We start from the raw sequence: 10,931 nt of genomic DNA, 5'->3' as shown, positions 1-10,931 counted from the left end.
AAGTCCTGTAGTGTGAATATATATATATATATATATATATATATATATATATATATATATCTACGGACTATTTAGATATTGTTGGATTGGTTAGGATGTACATGCGTATCGGGTCTCTGCTTGGGTAGTAGTAGTGTAGAACTTGTTCGTAGGCCTGACCCACTTATCATTTTTCAGGTATTGGACGTTTGAAGTCTTAGGGCTTATTCGAGCTGAGCAAAGACGATCTTCCATTCTACCGACGACGTAGGACTTCTTTCCAGATATTATATTTGGATTTTTTATCTTCAGTTATTTACTTTCGTTCGGGTTGGGATTTTTTTTAGGGATCCATTAGAGATAGATTTCCGAGTTGTAAACTTATGGAGGTTTTGGGTTACCGAATGTAATACCCCTAATTTTAAAAGGATAGTCTCGATATTTATTTATTTGTTTTAATTGTATTTTTAATTATTTAATTAATTATTTGACTAATTGCTTATGTGTTTAATTGAATTAGGTATTACTTGATTATTAAATTATGTGTCTATGTATTATTTGTATTTGTCTATGTGTTAATTATTTAATTAGATTATGTGCTTAAATGGTATTTTGATTAATTGTAAATTAAATGTTTTCTTTTCTTTTATTATTTTATTTTATTTTTCTTTTATGGTTATGGTTAGTAGTAATGGGTCAACCAATTGGATCCCATGGATTACTTGGATATGAGGTTGGATGGATATGCATTATTACCCATGGATAGTGTATGTATATATATAAATATATATTATATACATATATAAAAGGAAAGTAATTTATTAATTACTTTTATGGTAACTTGGGTAGTAATATTTAATCTGATATATATGTTTTATATTTAAATAATAAAAATATACATAGATTTGATACGTGTTATGTTTTAAGTTACTTTATAATATTATGATAACTTAAGTATTATTGGATAATCCATTAATGAATAATGGAATGTGTATAATTTATTTATTTAATAAATCAATACATAAATTATATACGTAACATATTTTACTTACCTTTTTTAATATATATATATATAAGGGAAAGTAATTTATTAATTACTTTTATGGTAACTTGGGTAGTAATATTTAATCTAATGTATATATTTATTTAAATAATAAAAATATACATAGATTTGATACGTGTTATGTTTTAAGTTACTTTATAATATTATGATAACTTAAGTATTATTGGATAATCCATTAATAAATAATGGAATGTGTGTAATTTATTTATTTAATAAAGATATACATAAATTATATACGTAACATATTTTGCTTACCTTTTTAATATTTTTATTTATTTATTTATTTATTTTAGTTGACTTGGATTGGAAAAAAGGTTAGGGTTATTTTATTTAGCCTATAAATATATAGCTATAGGTTGTAAAAGGGGGTTAGAAATATTCATGTGATATATTCTAGAGAGATAGTGTTAGAGAGGGAAGAAGGAAAAAGAAGGAATGAGGAGAAAAATCTTATAGAGAGAAGATCAAAGAAAAAGAAGTTTAACTTTCGATCCAAAAGTTTAAGGCAAGTTCTTCTTCTATCTCTTTCCCTTTGATTCGTGTTTCTATGCATGCCTAGGAAATTCCAGGATTTATTAAACACATAAAAATAAATAATTATGCATGTTTAATTGGATTATAACATAGGTTTATGAAATTGGTTCATATATGTTCTTGTGTTATGAATTGATAAATGCATGATTTTGATTTGATTTCTGGTGTGAATTTTTATATGTTTACATTATGTATTTTTTCATATCTGTGAAATGATGGAACGTAGAAACATGCCTAGGATTCCTGAACATTAAATAGGAACTAGGCTTGGGTTTAAATAAATTTAAATAGACTCAATCATAATGATGCTTGCTATTTGAATGTTTTAAACAAACGAATGAATTTCATCTTTTAATATGTTTTAGCAATTGGGATTAAATGTGTAGGATGAATTGGATATGGAGAATGCTTATTTGACTGTATAATAAAATATCATCATATGTATAAGATTCAGTTTATGTAGGACATATGATATAGGAAGCTTAAATAAATAATAAGTCATTCCTATTTTGTGATAACTTGATATCATATTATCATAGTTATTTCTGGATTGTTTGATGTATTTCCTTAATCGTTACATTAATTGTTGGATTATGTGGTTTAATGCACCGGTATGGGACGGTGGCATTCTAAGGACGGATTAACTTATCAGTTAAGTCCTACCTATTTTATATAAGGGAATAGATTAACTAAAATGTTAAGTCCTACTTATATTCAAGTTAGGTCAGCTAAACAAGTTGAATGACTTATGAAGGATTAATTTATTAGATAAGGGAATGGATTAACTAAAATATTAAGTCCTACTTATATTCAAGTCAGGTCAGCTGAACAAGTTGAATGACTTATGGAGGATTAATTTATACTGGATAGGATGGTTACTAGATTTTATATATATAAGTATGATGCCATGATATGAGCTTGAGTCTTAGGATCAATGGTTAGGGCGCGTATATCGCCAGGGATGTGTAGCTAGATATAGTGTAGTTATGTACCCTGGTAGATCTAGGTACTCATGCCCACTATATGTGCGTTTTGTATGTTGCCTACTATTCAGGTTGAGACAACCCTATAGTCTAGTGAGGTTCCTTTAGTATGTGTATATATATATATACGGACTACTAGTTACCGTTGGATTGACTAGGATGTATACGTGTATCGGATCTCTGCTTGGACTGTAGTAGAGTAGAACTTGTTTGTGGGCCTGACCCACCATTATTTTTCAGGTGTTCGTCAAGAGTAGAGGTTGTTCGCACTTAGCGGGGATCAGTCTACTTCATTCTTCCGATGCTACATAGGAGTTTCTTTATGATTTAGTTTCCTAATTTAGACAGTTATTGCTGACATTTGTTTAGTTTGGATTTTTTAGGGGTCCACACAGTATGGATTCCCGAGTTGTATTTTGAAGGATCAGTTGTATCAGAAGAGTTTATTAATTAATGGAAATATATTCTGAGGTTTATTATTAGATCATCATTTTAGTTTCTTGTCAGCATTTTATTGATTCTTCTTTATTCTTTTGTACTCTGTGTTCGTTTATTATTAATTTGTTTTGATATCCTCGGGTGTTCGGGCGTGGGCCTGGCCAACCCGCATTCGGAAATCCGGGGGTATCACTCCGAATTTAAGTATTTATTGTTAAAGGATTTATTTTAGTTTCTTTCAGCTTAAACTTTACTTCTTTAATTCATTTTGTCATCTGTGTTCGTTATAAAATATTAATTGTCTGATATCCCTCGGGTTTGGGCCTGGGCCTGATCAACCCGTGTCTCAGATTTGAGGGGTATCACATAGCTTATCTTTTTCCAAAAGAATTTCAATCTGAATGTCCCCAGATGGTTCATTGACTGGTGGCATATGTTTGGTCCCTGCAAAGAAATTATTCCCGATTTTGTGTCCAAGGGATTTTCAATCTTCCAAAAAAATTCCAAACTCTTCCTGAGCTTTCGGAATTTCCCAAATCATTCTTATTTTTTGCCAATTTCGCATTGTCATGGATAGTTCTATGGCAATTCCAAATTCTCAATACTCCTTCAAATCTTCCTCTTCTAGGAAGAATTTTCAAAGTAAAATGGTGGGACCAATTCTCAATCAAAGATGTTACTCCAGAAGTCATTACAGAATGGTTTTCAAAGCATCCTAAAATTTTATGTTCTGGTTTGGGAGAGTCCTCAGCTTTTCTCCTGTCCAAAAGCCAGACTCAAGCAAGACTTTCTTCATCAAAATCCAAAGATGAGTATGAATCATTCCTTACGGAAACTTTAGCCCAAGTCAATCCAATAGCCTTCTCAAGAATGGGCTCCAACAGAAGTGAAGGTTCTTGTTCATTCTATGGTTCCCAAACTGATCAGGCTTAAGCCGATGATGAAGCCTAACCCAATGAAGATGACTGCTTTGGTATCTTTACCCAACAGCTCCAATAACAGAATATTCAAAGGGTCTTCATTACCCTTCCAAAAATTTCCAGACATTAGTCATTCAATGCCGCAGCATAACGACAAAAAAAAAGAAAAAAAAAAAAGAAAAAGAAAAAAAATCCACAGTTAAAAAAGTTTTCCTACAGTACTCCATTATTTGACTTATAGCACTTTTTGGTGCTCATGGCAGACAAGTGTTTCAGAAATTATTTCAATAGAAGAATCCAAGGTCACTTTTACCTCGCATGGAAAGCTACAGCTCCATTATCAGAGCACGTGGATGGCAGCAGTGTCAGCAACCATCTTTCTATCACCTCAACTCAGCCTTTGCACATGGCCTTTAGCAGTATCCTTATCTCAAAGGAATCCAAGGCTCCCTCAAAGCTCTATAAATAACAGCCTCTCAGAACCATCAAGGCAGGCTAGAACAAAGTTCAGTTCTTAGTTTCATTTCAAAATTCTCAGTTCAAAATTGTAATATTTAAGTTTTTAGTTTTACTTTATCCAAGGAGCTCAGCTCAGACCAAAGTGTTGTATTCAAAGATCAAAGTTGTAAGTTCCAAGTTTCTCAAGGAGGTTTCTGCCTTTAATATGTCTGTAGCTTTTTTCTTACCTTTGTTGTGCCAGAAAAAAAAAAGATGTGTCTTTTAACTTCTAAAGTGACAGTTGATGTCATTTAACTTCTGTTAAGTAGATGATCTCTAATGACAGCTGATGCCATTTATGATTTTGCAATAAATAACAGAGATCACCTACTCACCAGTGATCTCTAATGACAGCTGTCAACTGTCATTTATGATTTTGAAATAACAGAGATCAACTGTCATTAGTCCCCGGTGTAATCTCTAAGGACAAATGATGTCATTTATGATTTTGAAATAACGGAGAAATTAATAAATAAACAGAGATCACCAGTGAGTATGTGATCTCTAATGACAGCTGTCAACTATCATTTATGATTTTGAAATAATAGAGATCAATTGTCATTAGACCTCGGTGTGATCTCTAATGACAGCTGATGTCATTTATGATTTTGAAATAACAGAGAAATTAATATTAAAAAAAAACAGAGATCACCGGTGAGTAGGTGATATCTAAGGCTGCAACTTGGACGGACCCAACCCAAAATAACCCGAGCCTAGTCTAAAATTTTGTGGGCTTTGGCCATATTTTTTTAATTTCGATTTGGGTCTGGGTAATATATTTTGAGCCCGAATTCAATTCGAGCTAGGCTTGAGTTGATATGGACGAAGCCCGAATCCCAACCCGAGCCTAAAAATATTGTATATATTTATAATTATACTTAGGGCACAAGAGTGTAGTAACTAAGTTGGTAGTGTGCTTGGGATTTATATTGAAGGTTTTATTTTCAATTCATTGGTGCAACATTAATTGATTTAATTTTTACACACAAATTCTTCTTAGGTGAGCTTAGTGCGGGCTCGGGCTGGACAAATTATGTATGGGCTGGGCTTGGGTAGCTTGACTCAAGCTTAAGGCGAGTTGGGCTGGGCTAGGGCTGAAGATTTTCTATATGGGCCTAGCTCGAGATGAGTGCCCAACCCATCCGAGTTGCAACCCTAGTGATCTCTAATGATAGCTGTCATTTATGATTTCGAAATAACAGAGATCACCTATGTGATACAATCATAAATACATATTTCGTGTGACGGCCCTGGTATGTGTGGCGCGCGTGCGCGTGATAAGACGGTTATATGTGTGGTGCGCGCGTGCGTGGTATGTATTGCATCTCTAGAGACTTGGTTTCTGTATTCGCTTCTACATTTGGGATCCGTTATCGGGTCAACTTCGGGTCATCACAGAACGCATTGGCTTGAAAAACCAGAACCGTCACATATCGCGTGTTAATCCAAAATCAGGAAATTAATAAATAAAAATAATAATTTTTTTTGGGAATAAATTCAATCACTCGTTTGTTTTCCTTATTTATTGTTTTTCCGATTTTATAATTACAGGCTATATGTACATTTGTAATTGGACCATATCAGCAATTAGTAAAGATCACTTGTTCACCGATTAATAAATAAATATAATAATTTATAATTATAGGCAAATATTGTCATTTGAAATGTAAGCAATGGGTGAAGAACATTGGAGGGGGTGTGAATAAAAAGAGAAATAAAAGAGAAAAGGTGTGATACCTCTCGATTCTAGAGCCACGGGTGATCAAGTCCGAGCACAGAATACAAGGGATATCAAACAATTAATATTTAAATAAGCATTTGAATACAAAAAGAATAATAAATAAATAAATAAATAATAAGCTGAAGGAAACTAAATAATAAATCCCTATTTTAAAAATCCTCAAATAAATAATAATTAAAAATCCCATAATAGAATCCTTTAATCCTCTGATACTAATAGTTAATTAAACTACAACTTGGGAATCCATAATGTGGACCCCTAACAATATCCTAACTGACATAACTGAACTGAAATAAAAACTAATAATTAAACCGTGTAGAAGAGTCCTACGTAGAGTCGGAAGAGAGAATGACTGTCTCTACTCGGCACGAACAATCTCTAAGACTGGAACTGACGAACACCTGAAAAATAATGGTGGGTCAGGCCCACATACAAGTTGTAATCTACTACATCCCAAACAGAGACCCGATACACATACACATCCAAATTAATTCAACAATAACTAAATAGTCCATATATAGATATATACACACTAAAGGAACCTCACTAGACTATAGAGTTGTCTCAACCTGAATAGTAGGCAACATGCAAAACGCACATATAGTGGGCATGAGTACCTAGACCTACCATGGTATACAACTACACTATATCTAGCTACACATCCCTGGCAATATATGCACCCTAACCACTGATCCTGAGACTCAAGCTCATATCGTGGCGTATAATTCTATATGTAAAATCCGTCCTATCCAACCATCAAAATAACCTATCCAATTATTATTTCAATAATATGTCATCCAACTATTCCGTTGACCTGACACGAATAAGTAGGATTTAACACTGTGGTTAATCCGTTCCCTTATTTAAAATAGGTAAAACTTAACTCTTAAGTTAATCCGTCCCTAATATGCCCACATCCCATAATGGTGCATTAATCCATATCATAATCAAATAAAAGTTTCAAATCCAAAGATAATGTCAATAATGTTTACATATAACAATCCAAATAAATATGATATAAATCATATACACATCCTTTGCATTTACTTGAGTAAAAATATAAATTCCAAATAGCATGCATTTAATTTACATCACAAGAAATTAACATGCATCTCAACTAAATTGTACATCTCCATGTTCTGATTAAATTAATTTAAATCTAACAATTGATTAAAATAATTAATTCCAAGAATATTTAATTGATTAAAATAATTTAATCCAAAAATATTTAATTAATTTATCTCTTTTATAATTAATTAAATTCCATACTTAGCATGTAAACTTAAATCATGCATTCTAATTCTTAATTAATTTATTAAATAAATATTTAATACTAATCCATCAATCAAAAATAATAATATCAGTTTAATATCACATTATTAATTAGTCTAACTTTTAAAATATTTAGCGCATAACTAACATTTTTTTACATACCAAATTCCTTTCTAATAATTTGAAACAATAACAAATTACAATAAGTTGACTTTTCATTATGGCTTACGTAGGAATTGAATTTCAATTGTAAACTCAATGTAACAAACGAAAGATTCCTAAAGCTATTCTTCCTCGTTCGGCGTGCATGGAAAAAAAAACAAAATCTCATTATCATTTAAATCACATTCTGAATTTTCTTTATTAAATTAATTATCAATAGTTTCCTCATTTGGCGCACACAGATTTATAAAGAATGCCTTATGACTTTACCCGCATATGCACAAACTGATTGATTCATGCTAACATAAATAACATAAATTAAGTTAAAATCAAGGCCACCAACAGCGTAGGCAGAAGAAAACAAATAATTAAAATCCATTATTGAAATATGAACTGAAATTCCTAAATCAATTCATATAATTAGATTCCAATTAATTTATTTTAAAAACCTAGAATTAATCTAGCATGCATAGAGTATGAATCAAAGGAGAAGAGAAGAATTAGAACTTGCTTTTAGGGATTTGATAAAAACCCTAACCTCCTCTTCCTTCCTCTTCCTTCTTTTTTCTCTTCCTTCCTCTTCCTTCTTTCTCTCTCTAAAATATAGTACGTGATATATTTTCTAATCTATTTCACAACTCTATAGTTATATATATTTATAGGCAACTAAAATAACCCTAATCCTTTTTTTCCATTCCAAAACAAATTAGAATAAAATAAAAATAAAATAAAATTTAAATACTAAAAAGGTAACTTAAATATATGTTACATATAACTTATGTGTACTCCTTTTTATATATAATATATAAATATATATCAGATTATTATTTAAGGACTTTCCTTATATATATATTTATTTATTTATTAAATATACATATACATGGGTAATTATCCGTACCCATTAAACCCCTTATCCAAGTAGTCCATGGAGCCGAATTGATTAGTCAATTACTACTATCCATATCTAATTCCTTAAAAATATAAAAATAAAATAAAAATAAAAATAAAATAATTAAATTCCTAAATAAATACACATCATCACATTCAATTCAATTTAAATAAATAATTAAATCAATTAAATAAGCAAACAATTAGCCAAGAAAACAACTAAATAATTAAATATAATTAAAACTATTAAAATAATACCGAGACTATCCTTTTTAAATTAGGGGTATTACAAAGGGTGAAGAAGAACAACCACGTCTCCAATGAGGCGACAATATTAATATTGTATAATTTGTATTGGGTTTGAGAACTTCACAGAGATAAAGTGTGATGATCATTTTCTTGATTATACTGGTTCTTTGTTTTCTGTACCTTTTTTTTAACAAATATGTGTGTGTGCACTGTGTGGGTGAATTTGAAATAATGTATAATGTGTTTTGGGTTTGTGAATTTCACAGAAATAAGGTGTGACGATCATTTTAATTCTTGATTAAACTGGTTCATTTTAATTCTTGATTGAACTTCACAGATATGTGTGTGCACTGTGTGGGTCAATTTTAAAGGTATGCCAAGACCATAAATTTTCTTACTAATGACATTGTGTGTAATGACATTGTGAAGATTATTGTATAATCTGAAATTATATTTGTATATAACTAAAAGATTTGTTTGTGTCGAATTTTGATAATGCAAGTCCGGACATGTATAAATTTCTCTTACCCTTAAGAAAACCTTAAAAACCGAAATTATTGGCTGGCCTTTGATTCCGCAAAGAATGACAAGTACTTTCTCAGTTTATGTTTATATATTTTTATTGGCTAGAAAGGACATCCATGTGGAAAGTTAAGTGATTGGTGTGGGTGTCCGGGAAATTAAAAATTACATGTCAGCCTTGGTTAACCATTTCTTTCGAACAGGTCAGCATTGGCCAACTTTTTCCTTAAAAAAAAATCAGCTCTTTTTTTTTCCGAAAAGAATCAAAAACTTCTTTCAGTATTGTTGAGTGAGTGAGTGAGTGAGTGAGTGAGTGAGTGAGGGAGAGCAAAAATAGGGAAAATACTTTTAGTTTCAAATCCAGATTTTTTTTTTCCATCCCTAGAGAGAGAAAAAAAGCTAGAATGTGAGAAAAAACTTAGAGAAGGTTGACCTCTGCCCAAAGAAAGCGTTGACTATGAATGATATGTATTTTTAAATAACGCGTCGCATGATCACATTTGAGGTTGTGGACCCGCTTTCTTAGTTAGTTCATCAATTGCCAGGAATTCCTCTGAGGTCTTCTAGGCTTTTCGATTTTAAAGTTTGGAATGGTGCCTCAACTGGCGCCTTTACTGTGAAATCGGCCTCCAAATTAATTGAAAGCTTAAATCCTCCTCCTATCCTTTTAGTGAATAAATCGGAGAGCAGTCACATTCAAGAATTTAAGTCACTTTGGAAGGATTTTTGGTCCATTCAAACATGGAGGAAGATCAAATTCTTTCTTTGGCAATGTGCTCATGATAGACTTCCAACAAGACTGAATTTGAGAAAAGGGGGGATTTTTTACGGTTCTATATGTAAAGTATGTGATGGGGACGTGGAATCTATTTTACATCTCATTTTTCTATGCCCATCTTCCCAAATAGTCCGGAAGCTTAGCCCTCTCAGATTGAATTTTTCCAATTTAAATTTTAAATCATAGAATCATCTTTGGTCTTCCTTGTCTGTAAGTTGGAAGGCTCTTCCTCATTCAGGCAAGCATTTCAATCTAGCAGCTTTTATTTGTTGGCAAATTTGGAAGAGTATGAATGATTTGATTTTTAGTTCTGTTAAGTGGGATCCGGCTCACATTCTTGAACGGGCTCTCCATAATTTTTTTGAATTTTTTCACTTTCTTCACCTTGATGGGCATCTCCAACCAATAATGGTTTCTAATTCTAGAACTCAAAGTTGGTGTGCTCCCCCTACTGGAATGTTTAAACTTAATTTTGATGCAGCCTTTTGTAGCAACTCTAAAGAGGTTGGGGGTGGTCTCATTCTCAGAGATGATAGAGGTCGGCCAATTCGTGTGGCATCTTTTTTCATTACAGGGGTTTCATCTCCGGAAGTAGCAGAAGCTTTGATTCTTAAAGAAAGCCTCCATTTTTTATCCTTTTGGAGATATGATTTTTGCATTGTTGAGGGTGATTGTTTAAATGTGATGCGCAATTCCCCTTCTTTTTCAGCTATGGACATGGAAGAAATCCAGCTTATCTGCTCTTTGCATCCTCGCTGGTCCTTAAGTTGGATCCCTCGTCACTGCAATGGTGTTTCTTATCAAATTAGTCAATGGGTGCTGGCCCATAAATGTGGCGACCTGCATTGGTCTATTTGGCCTTCATGGCTTCTTCAGGCCATCCAGGAATATCTTTCTTTTGTTT

The sequence above is a fragment of the Cornus florida genome, unplaced genomic scaffold (genome assembly GCF_030987335.1).
Source record: "Cornus florida cultivar Cherokee Brave unplaced genomic scaffold, ASM3098733v1 CherokeeBrave_3.0.0_Hap2_Chr03, whole genome shotgun sequence".
NCBI lineage: Eukaryota > Viridiplantae > Streptophyta > Magnoliopsida > Cornales > Cornaceae > Cornus > Cornus florida.
Note: the sequence above shows the minus strand (reverse complement) of the source record.